This window comes from Apodemus sylvaticus, chromosome 19 (genome assembly GCF_947179515.1).
Source record: "Apodemus sylvaticus chromosome 19, mApoSyl1.1, whole genome shotgun sequence".
Lineage (NCBI taxonomy): Eukaryota > Metazoa > Chordata > Mammalia > Rodentia > Muridae > Apodemus > Apodemus sylvaticus.
Window position 1 is genome coordinate 22152187 of NC_067490.1, and position 13958 is coordinate 22166144.

The window sequence follows — 13958 nt, forward strand, 5'->3', positions numbered from 1 at the left end:
CTGTTCAAAAAGGGTACAAGGGAGAATATTGCAAGGTGGGAACCAGAGCCAGTATGTTTTTATTTCTCTGACCTTGATTCCTCATCTGTTCAGTCAGTTCTGCTATTGCCCTTGAAAGGCTGTAATTATGAATTATCCATAAAACACTGCCGATTGTTAGGTCAACTGAGCACAAGGAGGAAAGACCTTAAAGACCATTCACTGCTCCCCAAATAAAGCAGGAGTCGGGTGGAACATTCTCAGAAATAAGCGAGCCCTTCCTGCAGATTGAAATGGCTTTGGCATGAAGTTCTCTCTTACACAATTTTAGCCACTCCTATTTTAGAGAAACTGCCCTGGCAAATGCCTGGCTGCCAGGTCTCACCTAAATGATGTCATGCTGAATGCTCAGCAGAACTTGGCTACGTGGACAAAAACAGGTGTTGGGCTTTTTTGTTTTTTGGGGTTTTTGTTTGTTTGTTTGTTTATTGGGAGGATTTTTTTGTTTTTTTGTCTTGTTTGTTTGTTTGGTTGTTTTTTTTTTTTATATTCAGAACTGGTGAGACTCAGATCTTGAAAAAAGTAAAAGCATGGAATAAACAGTCAAATCATATCATAATAAATGTGAGACCTTTAATTTGAAAGGGAGTGAGGAGGGTACCTTGGGGAGATTAGAGGGAGGAAAAAGAAGGATATGATTGGGTAATTAGATTTTAATTACAGAAATTGCTGCATAAAATCAAGAGAAGATTATATGGAAGAAAAAACCTTCGATTTTAATAACTAATTTTAGTTTTAATGGAACACATTATTGGTTTATATGTATTAAGCGATCAGGATTGAATGGCTGAATACACCCATACAACTCACCACTTTGATTTATAGAGCAGTTAGATTTTGATATTTTTAGTGTGGGGTTCTATAATTAACTGCTATGTCCCACAATCTGTTCATCAATATGACTTTAATAAACTGCATAAACACTTTCACTCAGATGTTTACCTGAATTACAATGTAAATCTTATTTCATTTTCTTAATTTCACAATGCACCCATGAGTGAGGGAACACATGTTCAGCTAAGGCACTGGTACAGAAGGTTAAAAAGCAGGTTTAAAACATGCATAATGTGAGAGAAAAGCAGGAAAATGTATTTTACCATATCATGCAAATGAAAATAAGTTATGCACATTTAAGAGTAAATGAAATGGCCATAACTCGGCATCTGAGGCCCAGACAATATACATGATACTAATTAAGCTCATTGCCAAAGTTTTGGCCAGTCTAAATTTAACTGAATTCTGAAATGGACACTGTAAATAATCAGAAAAAAGGAACATTAAAATATATAAGAAACTCTCTTGCTTGATACATATTATGGTTTTCGACAGGACAGCTACAATAATTATCTGAAATAAAGTACTAGGTAAGAATGAAAAAAGACATTTAGATTCTATCCATTCTGTTATGATAATCTACTTTCTGTGATATTTAGAGAGTTGGTTTTTCTTTTAATTTGTTTTGATTGTTTGGTAGATAAGTCTGGCCTCAAACTTACATGGATACAACTGGCCCTGCCTCCCAAGTACTTCGATTAAGGGCAACCATTCACACTAGGTGAGCAATGTTCAAACTAGGTGAGAAAAATAACTTCTGATAACCATACAAAAAGTTGACTGCCAAACAAAATAATTTACCAAAAAATTGAACATTTATTTGTGCTTATGTTCAAATAATTTTTCATGTACCTACAATTCCTAACAGAAAGGCCTTTGAAAACCCTAAATAGGATGGATAGTTAAGATCACTAGTTAAATTCTAAGAAATACAATTTTAAATTAAACCATTGCTGGGTTGTGATTCATACTTTTAATGCTTACTATAATGTAACTTTCTGTCCTTGTAAATATTATAGATGATACTAATTTCTTTTCTTTATTGTAAGAGGATATAATTTTTATATATGCAAAACCCTCACCTTCTCAGGAGGAAGGTCAGCCTAATCCACTCCTCAGGTTATTTTCAAGTTTAAATAAGTATGCCATAAACATACTTCTTTCATTAATGAATAGCTATGCATTTCTCCTATACACTATAAATATTATAAGCCTTTGGTACCTTCCAATATTATTTAAAAGTTGTTTTCTGCTGCAGCTTTGAGAGAACCCCACAGACTGATGGCTTTCAAAAGCTGATGCTAAGGACCGTTGTATGAGTATCATGTCTAAACTCAGAAGTACAAACTCCTAGGCCCACCCCTACATATACAAAGCCTACTGAGATCGAAGCCAGCAGATTCAGGCTGAGGCTAAGATCTGTGAACAACCAGAGGTAGCCAGATCCTGTGAGCTACTGTCCCACTTACTGCTTTTCCTTTCTCTACAAGATGAAACTGTTGGCTTCATAAAAAACAGGGAGTATCTCTGTGTCTCCGGGGCTCACCATTGTCCTGGCAGAGAAAAACTATGTTCCAAGATAATTCAGTTCATCCTAGATATGGGGATAAGATGGTTTCAAATTATAGAAGGCTTCATGGTCAGAATATCAAAAACAAGTAAAATCATACTTACTGATTAAGCTAACCAAAAATGGTGTACAGGGGATTCAGCCAGGTGAGGTGTTACTTGCTTAGCAATTACTGAGAACACTAAGGAGGCTAAGCCAGGAGGACGACTGTACTTTGAAGCACAGATAGGGTTCATAATGAGACACCCTCTTAAAAAGTAGACACACTGACAAGATGAAGCCTAGACTCAATAAAATGGGGGTAGAAAGCCCCAAATATCACATAAATGCTCCAACATTCACCATTTTTCAAAGGACAAAACTGTAGTTTTGGGAGATTATCATAAAACTTAAAAGCCACAGTTAACAGAAATAACTGTCACACACTCCAATTTTGGCAAGCCTTTCGATGCAATATGCCAGTTAATCTTCTCACAGATCCCAGGGGATAGCCGTCAATATCATATTCAGTTTACATGGCGCAGAACTACAAGTTAAAGAGATGGGTTAAGTTGTCTAAATGAATAGGGTTGGTAGACAGAGGTGAGGGAAGGCATGGGATAATCAAAGCGATTAACACATTGCCTAGCAGAGAGCAGATCATTTTAAAAGGTAGAACGGGGGAAACTAGAAAGCATTGCAGAGCTGTCTAGAGGGGTTATTTATCACACAGTAAGTACAGAGACACCATCATGCCTGTTGTGGTACATCAGAGACTCATGTGTACTTTGGAAGGCAAGAGTGAAATGGAGAATTAGCCATCTGTCTGCTAGTTTACCACCATCCATATTGTCATTTTTAAGCACCATTATTTGGGAGGTAATATACAACCTAATATCATAGCACTAAAGAATTGATTTTGCAGTCACATTCTGTCAGGATCACCATGAAAGAGAATACTACCGTCTTTATCGCTGTCTAATCAAATTAAAATGCATAGACCAATTTTTATTTTTAAAAAAAGGAAATACAATGGAATTGAAGGTAGTCAGAAAAGGGCTGTTTTCACATCTTTCTTTTTAATTCTCACTTCCCCTGTGAATTTGTGTGGATTCCGTGCAAACGTGTGCTATGTAGCTGGTTCCTAACAAAAGAAGATGTTGCTTGCACTGGTATAGTTCTTAAAAGGAAGCAGAGCACAGGTTATACTGGAAGGGTGGAGTGGATAGAGAAAAGAGTTTCAAATATTTCTGTAGTAGGGAGCAGTCTGCAGATGCACCTCCTAGTGAAAGGGAAGAGCAGGAGGGCTTCGCCATGTGCTTCATGTAGAAGCCCGGCTCATAGTCTATGGACTTTGTAGAGAAGGGGATAGGAGAGGTTGAGACACATCTGCCACGAGTCCTAAGGCATTTTTGATAAAATTCCTAGTAGAAATAGGGACACGTGATCAGTCCTTAAAATTCCGTGGCGTATCTCGCAGAGAAGGATGTTCATCTCATCTGTTGTCATTGTCTTCAAGAAGCAAAATCAGAAATTTCATGATGTGCTGAAGATAGTTTGTAGAGGGTGTTCCTTGGTATGCAGTTTCCCTTCCTCCTCTCTGGGTATCTCCTCCTGCAATGAACACCATTTTTTTTCACATTTTTTAAAAATTTATTGATATATTTATTTACATTTCAAATGATTTCCCCTTTTCTGGACCCCCACTCCCCGAAAGTCCCATAAGTCCCCTTCCCTCCCCCTGTTTTCCCACCCAACTCTTCCCACTTCCCTGTTCTCATTTTGTTCTATACTGTTTCACTGAGTCTTTCCAGAACAAGTGGCCATTCCTCTGTTCTTGTACCTCATTTGATGTGTGGATTATGTTTTGGGTATTCCAGTTTTCTAGGTTAATATCCACTTATTACTGAGTGCATACCATGATTGATCTTTTGAATCTGGGTTACCTCACTTAGTATGATGTTCTCCAGTTCCATCCATTTGCCTAAGAATTTCATGAATTCATTGTTTCTAATGGCTGAATAGTACTCCATTGTGTAGATATACCATATTTTTTGCATCCACTCTTCTGTTGAGGGATACCTGGGACAAATCGGCAACCAACAAATTGGGAAAAGATCTTCACCAATCCTACATCTGACAGAAGGCTAATATCCAATATATATAAAGAACTCAAGAAGTTAGACTCCAGAAAACCAAACAATCCTATTAAAAAATGGGGTACAGAGTTAAACAAAGAATTTTCACCTGAAGAATTTCGGATGGCTGAGAAACATCTTAAAAAATGCTCTTCTTCATTAGTCATTAGGGAAATGCAAATCAAAACAACCCTGAGATTTCACCTTACACCAGTCAGAATGGCTAAGATTAAAAATTCAGGAGACAGCAGGTGTTGGAGAGGGTGCGGAGAAAGAGGAACACTCCTCCACTGCTGGTGGGGTTGCAAATTGGTACAACCACTCTGGAAATCAGTCTGGTGGTTCCTCCGAAAACTGGGCACCTCACTTCCAGAAGATCCTGCTATACCACTCCTGGGCATATACCCAAAAGATTCCCCAGCATGTAATAAGGATACATGTTCATAGCAGCCCTATTTATAATTGCCAGAAGTTGGAACAAGCACCATTTTGTTCTGATTGAGGAAGTGCACTACTGGAAGAGTATAGACTTGAACTTACACCAGAGGCAGCTTCCTCAGTCTTTGGCAAGCTGCTTAAGGTGTTACATTTTAAAAGTTAATCAGAGTTGGAGACTTTATTAAAGAGGGCCTAACCATGAGAAGTAGGAGAACAAGTGGTCAAAAGTATTAAAACACAGTTACGAGTGGTACGGGTTCATCAGGGAAGAGTTGCTTTAAATTCTTACTTTTTTTTTTTTTTTTACCGTGTGTGTGTGTGTGTGTGTGTGTGTGTGTGTGTGTGTAAGAGAGAGAGACAGAGGTATACACAGAGAGAGATTATGCATCATATATGTAAGATAAAAGATATATATATAAATATAGAAGATACATGTATAAAATAGAATATATATATATATATATATATATATATATATATATATATATATATATATATATTTCTAATTTAGCCATAAAAGGTTACTTTTTTATTCCATATCACTTAGAAAAGGTTTCCCTTGGGAAAGTATTATTCATCCAGTCCTATACTCAGCCTCAATGTTTTTTAAAAGCTAAACTGAAGTAGGATAATCACAACCTCACTCCTCAAATATTTTCAATATCCCTCTCTGTTTATGCAATCGCAAACAAAAGAATACAGGCCTAAAGAAATAGCTTAGCTGCAAGGAGCATACACTGCTCTTCCAGTGACCCAGGGTTTGGTTTCTGGTACATATGTTGGGAGGGTCACAATTGTCTGCAACTCCAATTCCACTGTGGTTGATATTCTGTTCTTCATAGACATGGCACATAGACACAAATCCTCACATAGGCATACAGATATGTACACAAAATTTAAAATAATGACAATAAATTTCATTTTTAAAACAATAAAGTAAAACTATATCACAAGTATTCCAAAGGCTTGGGAAATAGTTCAATTTGTGAAGTGCATCCTACATAAATATGAGGGCCTGTTTTCACATCCCTACCACTAATAAAAACAAGGCACAGTTGTGTATTTCTATAAATAGTCCGGGGAATACCTGTGTATTCCTGGAGCCCACTGGCCAGCCTGTCTAGCCAACTGTTGAGGTCTGGCTTCTTTAGGGAGAGAGCTGACCTAACTACTAAGATGGAGAAAGGTAGTTAAAATCACTTATCAGCCTCTGGATTTCGCACACATGCAAACACACTCAAATAGCCACACAGACACATGCATATACATATATTACTTGTGCACATACCAGGTAAATATACACATTCTAGTTAGTTTATAAATTTAGTTTCACACTTTCCAACTGTTTGCTTTAATTAACTATCATCCTTACTAAAATGAATTTTAAGTTCTTGGCCTATATGTTACGTTTGTTGGTTTGGTGTTTTTGGATTCAAATAAATAATATTTTGGCTGGGGACAATAATTATGAGACTTTTAGGAATAAAGTAATACTTAGTAAATAACATACATTTGGGTCAAATTAGAAAATATGACTAACTTCCGGGCACATAGTTTATTTCGTAGCACCAGTGAATCTTGATTCTTCTAATTCCACAGTGAAACATTATCACTCAATTTTTAACTGCTAGAGTGAAACACATGGAGCAGGGTACTTTGTTTTATACTTTTAAGGCTTCTTTACCTCACAGTTTCTTTAATTAAAATTATTCATTTGCTTTACTTCTTGATCACAACTTCCCCTCTATCCTCTCCTAGTCCCTCCCTCTCCCCACCACTTTCCCACCATCTACTCCTCCTCCCTTTCTCTTCAAAATAAGTGGAAGCCTCCCACAGATACTATGTCAGGCTTGACATATCAAATAGCAGTTATACTTCTAATATTGAGACTAGGCAAGGCATCCCAGTTATGAGAGAAGGAAGGCAATGCTTTCCTAGACAGCCCCTCCTCCCTATTAAGTCCAACATGAAGACCCAGCAGCACCACTGTTACGTACTTGCAGAAGGCCTACATCCATCCAATGCATGTTCTTTGGTTGGTAGTTCAGTGTCTATTGGAGCCTATTGGCCCAGGTTAATTGATTCTGTAAGATTTTCTTGTGGTGTCCTTGATTTCTCTGGGCCCTTAAATCCTTAACTCATTTTTAAGAGTCAATACATGATACAAACGGACTTGAGAATTCTGAAGAGGACCACATAGAAAGCAACACTAACGTGGCCATGATTGAATAGTCCTAGCTCAATCCAGAGTCAAAGATGGAGGGTTCAAGAAACCAGGTTTGAGCTGTTAAAAAAAAAACAAAAAACGAGTTGCTAAGAAATTACTCTATGCATTCAGTGATCATGTACCTCTTAATGGTGCCATGGGATCTCCCAGTAACATGATTCTGAAGTATGAGCCTTCATCCCCATAACATGATTCTGAAGTATGTCATCCCTTGGTGCTTATGAGACACTCAACCCATATCATATATTTTCATGGTTATAAGGTTGCTCAAATTTGGAACCTCGGGGAGCTGTGCAAAGAGCAAAGGTTGGAAGTAAAGAAAGGTCCAATGAGTATTGACCAGTACTTCACACCCACAGAGCATTTCTCTTGGGTTCCAGTCTGCTTTTCGGTGACTGTAGATCTTCCCTTGAGTGTTTAGAAAATGGATGGCTAATTCAGTGGAAAGCAATCTTCTGAGACAATCTACCATCTAGATCTATATTCTCATTCGATCTGCTAAGAGCTTGTTTCTTATTAGATTTTTAAGACTTGGTGCTTTCTCTCAAGATACAGGGTAAGCTGGAAGAAATCCTAATGTTTACTACTTTTATTATGTAATGTCATACTCAGGTATAGTATAAGGATTCTCCAAATTCCTGGGATTTTTTGTTCAGTTGTTTTACAAAACTGTCTTAAGCTTTGGGAACATCTCTTTATTTCATCTTTTCTTAGTAAATTCCCTCTTTTTAGATGATCATAATACACACACACACACACACACACACACACACACACATATTTATATATAATCCTGAGTTTGAACACAGTTTAGAATGTTTGTTGACAATTTACATTCATCATGATTTGCTCAATTTTAGTTTTTTTATTCTCTGTATGTGTGCATGCATGTGTGTGTGTGTGTGTGTGTGTGTGTGTGTGTGTTATGTTTTTACTTCTCCTGATTACCTAGAAGAGCTCTTAACATATTCTTGGTATTTTTGTCTCTTTTGGCATAAAAATTTGTCTCTTTATTTCTTAGGAAATAACATGATATAATATGCTGCTTAAAGACTATTCTAGCCTTACTTTCATTAAGTAGATATTTATATTGGCAGATGTCCACATACATATATAAGAGCCTTAGCAGTCACAAGAGAAAAACAGATCTTTCTATATTTCTTTTAATCTTTTCTAATTTTATTTTGATACTTGTTACCTCACCCAGAAATTGTTCTAATATGACTTGATTACTATGTTTTTTAGTAAAATTGTTTTTGGAACTTTCATGGGATATATTTTTCTTTATTAGATAAATACTTTCTCAATTGAAATGCTCCAGTTAGATATTTTCCCTTTATTACCAGTTGATCAAAACTAATATAATTTTACTTACTTGTATACTTCTTACAATATTTTCTTGTTTAAAGAATGATTAATTATTCAAGAATAATTCATTCCAAAATATTTCTTTTTATTAGATATATTCTTTATTTAGATTTCAAATGATTTCCCCTTTCCTGGTCCCCCCCAGGGAAAGTTCCATAAGCCATCTCTCCTCCCCATGTTCCCCAATCAACTCCCTCCTGCTTCCCTGTCCTGGTATTCCCCTACACTTCTGCATTGAGTCTTTCCAGGACCAGGGACCTCTCCTCCCTTTGATGACCAACAAGGCCATTCTCTGCTGCCTATGTATCTAGAACCATGGGTAACACGATGTGTATTATCTGGTTTGGAATACCCAAGACATAATTCACATATCAAATGATGCCCAAGAAGAAGGAAGAACAAAGTATAGATACTCTGGTCCTCCTTAGAAGGGGGAACAAAATACCCACCAAAGGAGATACAGAGACAAAGTGTGGAGCAGAGACTGAGGGAAAGACCATCCAGGGTCTACCCCACCTAGGGATCCATCCTATATACAGTTACAAAACCCAGATACTATTATTGATGCCTTGCATCTTCTAGAGAAGCAGGATATCTTAACTACTGAGTCATTTTCCAGATTATCTTTTTTTCACATTAATTTTATTAGATATTTGCTATATTTATATTTCAAATGTTATCCCCTTTCCTCGTTAAACCTCTGAAAAAACCCCTATCCCATCCCCACTACCCATGCTTAACAACCCCCCTTCCATACTTTCCTGACCTACCCTGAGGCATTGAACTTTTATAGGACCAATGGCCTCTCCTCTCAGCGATGTCTGAAATGGCCATCCTCTGCTACATATGGAGCTGGAGCTATAGGTCCCTCCATGTGTACTCTTTTGTTGGTGGTTTAGTCCCTGGGAGCTCTGGGGGTATTGGTTGGTACATATTATTGTTCCTCCTATGGGGCTGGAAACCTCTTCAACTCCTTGGGTCCTTTCTCTAGCTGATCTACTGAGGACCCTAAGCTCAGTCTATTGGTTGGCTGTGAGCCATGGGTTTTTTGACCTACCTTCTAAGAAGGATCAAAGTATCCACACTTTGGTTTTCCTTCTTATTGAGCTTCATATGGTGTGTGAGATATATCTTGGGTATTCCGAACTTTTGGGCTTGTACTTATCTGTGAGTGCATAGTGTGTGTTCTTTGTGATTGGGGTTACCTCACTCAGAATGATATTTTCTAGCTCCATCTATTTGCCTAAGAAATTTATGAATTCATTGTTTTTAATAGCTGAGTAGTACTCCACTGTGTAAGTGTACCACATTTTCTGTATCCATCCTCTGTTGAGTGACATCTGGGTTCTTTCCAGTTTATTACATGTTAGAACATCTTCTGGGTGTATGCCCAGGTGTAGTATAGCTGGGTCCTCAGGTAGTACTATGTCCAATTTTCTGAGGAACTGCCAAACTGTATCTGGTTTCATGTAGAGGTCATTGATTCACTTGGATTTGAGCTTTGTACATTGTCCTGCCAGTTGAGAGATGGTCTCCAGGGAATTCTTTGACCCCTGGGTTGGGAGCCAACACCTTCATTCTCTCTCCACGGACTGTGTAAGGCATTTGGTGTTTCATTATTATGTTTTGGGAGGAATTTCTTTTCTGTTCCAATCTATTTAGAGTTCTGGATGTTCCTTGTATGTCTATGGGTATCTCTTTAGGTTATGGATGTTTTTGTCTAAAATTTGTTGAAGGTATTTAACAAATCCTCACTCTTGCATACCTATTTTAGGTTTGGTCTTCTCATTTTGGCCTCGATTTCCTGTATTTTTTGTATCAGGAGATTTTTGCATTTTGCATTTTATTTGACCATTCCGTCAATGTTTTCTTTTTTTCTTCTTCTTTTTTTAAATATTTTATTTTCTATGTTCTTTGTTTTCATTCCAAATGATTTCCCCTTTCCCAGATCCCCCATCCCCATATGTCCCATAAACCTTCTACGGTACCTTCTTCTACATGCTAACTGCCAGTTGAACCATCTTCATTTGTTGAAAATGCTATCTTTCCCCCATTGAATGGTTTTAGCTTCTTGGTCAAAGACCAAGTGATCTTAGGTGTGTGATTCATGTCTGGGTGCACAGGTAGCTGTGGAGGAGCCCATCTCCTGGGTGCAGGTAGAGCCCAGAAGAATCCTATCCCAGCTGTTCTGCCACTCCTGTGTTCCCTGCCATCCTGGCTCTATCCACCTGCACAGACACCACAGAGAAAATTTTCCATAATTTTCATTCTGCAAAGAAATATTTTCCTGATTGAGTTTAAATTTTTTTGATATTGTCAATATAGTATTGTGTTTTGTATTCTCTGGGATGTTTCAGATTGAATTTTCTGTGTCTTGTGTGTGTGTGGGGGGGTATGTGTGTATATGTGCATGTGTGTGTGTTTCTATTGTGTGCTTATGTCTCTATAGATACACATAGCACACCATATACTTGGAGAACCTCAAATGTCAGTTTTTGCCTTCCATCTTGACCACTACCAGATTTCAAGAATTCTCTTATCAATACCTCCCATCTGAGAATAACCACTGACATTGCAGAGACACCATACAGTGCCCAGCCTTGTGTAGGTTCTCTAGATTCAAACTCAAGGCCCCATACTTGTGCGGCACAGTAAATATTTTATGCACTGAGTCATCACTCTGCATGACATTCTAAAAATCCTAGTTCAGCCCAATTTGTATATTTTTCCTTGGCTATTTATGTTTAAATGCTACACAACTTTTCAGAGATCATCCCTTTAATTATTAAAAAAAATCTTTATTCACAAAATGAACAAGGGGTGAGTAAGAATATGCAGCTAAGTTGTTGATATAAAATTTGAAGCTAGACACCTGGCTGTAGGTGATAGAAAACCTTTATTCTTCGTTATATCCCCATTTTATGGCAGAGTTATATCTAAAGATGTTCCCTTTCATATTATTTTTAGGAGAACAAAGGAACCAGACATTTTTATTTAGAGAAGTGATTTTCAGTTAAAAGCAGAACGTAGGTTCATTGTCTTGTGCAATGAGCAGTCTCATAGAATCTGGTGGGGTTATTGTTTGCCTCCAGCAATTTAATTAAAAGCTCAAACAAATAGAGCCCTTGGGGGGTTTCCACCAGCAGCTAACTTATTACTAAATGCTGTTCTGAGTGGTACAGCACAGAAAGTAAAATGTCTGCTGTAAGTAGCCTAATTTACACAGGACACTAATACAGTACCAGTTCATAAGAGTGTTCCTTCACATCTAATGGGAGAGAAGAGTTGCTGGCATTTAGCCTGATTAACTGTTTTTTTTTTTGGGGGGGGGATGATTTCATTATAGATACTCCTACAAAATCCAAACAAATATGATTCCCTAGATTTTCTCTTGGACTCTTCTCTCTCTTACTATATACATGCTTATATCCATCTACACACACACACACACACACACACACACACACACACACAATCACTTTTTGTCAATCCATATATGTGATTATTCATCATTTAATATATCTATCAATTATCATCTATTGTCTATTGTCACCTATCTGACACTCTTACTATTATATCTATCTTATCTGTTGCCTATACTTCATGTATGTATCTACCATATATCTATATATTATCTATCTATAATCTATCATATGTCTCTCTCACCTGTCTCTATTATCTATAATCTGTCTTCTTTCCTCCATCAATCATCAATCCTCAATCTATCTTTTACAGTATATCATCCATCATTTCAGTTATCTACTATTTCTATTATATATCATCATTCTACCTCTTTATCATCTATCATCTTTCTACCTATCTTGGATTTGACCCATTAAATGTTAGAGGTACACTTGTTTACAATAATCTTTCTATGCATAGGCCCTAAATAACTTTTAGCTATTAAAATGTCTTAACCTTTGTATAATGAATACAATTTCAAAATATATGTTAAAAATGTTACTAATAACCATTCGTGTCAGCACAAAACCCTTTTCTCTGCTAATAATTATGACAAGAGAATTATAACATTTATAATTCCAAATAAGGAATATTTTTAGTGACTTGATGCTCAGGACTAAAAGTGAGTGCTTCTCTCAGCCACTGATTTATATTCTAGGTTCCACAGGAGTATACCAGTTGAGATATGAATCCAAACAATAGATTGGCATAGTTCAAACACCTCAAAGGCTTCATTTAGGCTTACTTACTTACATTACTTAGTTTACTTATTTACATTAGAATGGTTAATATGAAGGAATGAGCACATGTGGGTGAATTCACAGAGCCCAAATGGGACTGTATTTACCTTAGAACCTACTATTGAATTTGAATGTTAGACACACCTTTTTATGTGGGTTATATAGGTACTGACATCCAAACTCTGCTCCTCATGATGGTGTAGTAAGTGCTCTACTCTTCAATTGTTTTCCAGACCCAAGGAAACCTCTGAGTGAAAGTAATCTGAGCAATGATTTCTGATAACTGCTTATGTCAGGATATTTGAGAGCAACATGAAATGTACCATATTCAGTTCTATACATAGCGTGGTATTCAACAATGACAATAAGACATGATGATGCTGAAGGTGCATTGGTACCCTCTCACTTTGATGTCTACTCTTGACTGTGAGTTTGATAGTACGTAAAATCACCATGGTAATACTTCTAAATTGAGTTAATGGAGGTGGAAAAAAATCCATCCTCAACCCAACCACAATTCTATTGGCTGGGATTCTGGGCTAAAGAGACAAAATAAAAGCTGACTGAGGTGAGCATTCATTTCTCTTTGCTTCTTAATTGTAGTGAAATGTGATCACCTCGTTCAAGCTCAAGCTTCTGCAGCTACTCTGATTTTTCTGCAATGATGGAACATGTCTTCAAACATGAGCCAAAACGAACTCTTCTTTCCTAAATTTGCTTGTGTCAAAATGAGAAAAGTAACTACTAAAATCACTAAGATTTCTGAAAATTTTCTCAATCGTATTAAAGTTTTCAAAGTAGATTTGGAAAAACAAAACCAGAAATTCTAATATTTGAATAGTGTTTTATGATATCATTTATAATCCTATTGCCTAACATTCTGCAATAGAATGTTTGCTCTAGTTCCTTGTAACTTAATTATATAAATAATTCATTATAATAAAATCTTCTCAAGTTCTAGATTGCTTTACAGAGGAAAAGTTCACTGTGCTATAATTATTAATTCAAACAGATAAAGAATTTAGATATCCTGGCATTCATTCCCAATAGTTTAATAATATATTAAATAATTGAAATTCACTCCAGCAAATGTTTACATCATCCACTCTTATTAACTTTGACTTAACTTTATCATATTTGTTATTTTTCTAACTTATGGTAAA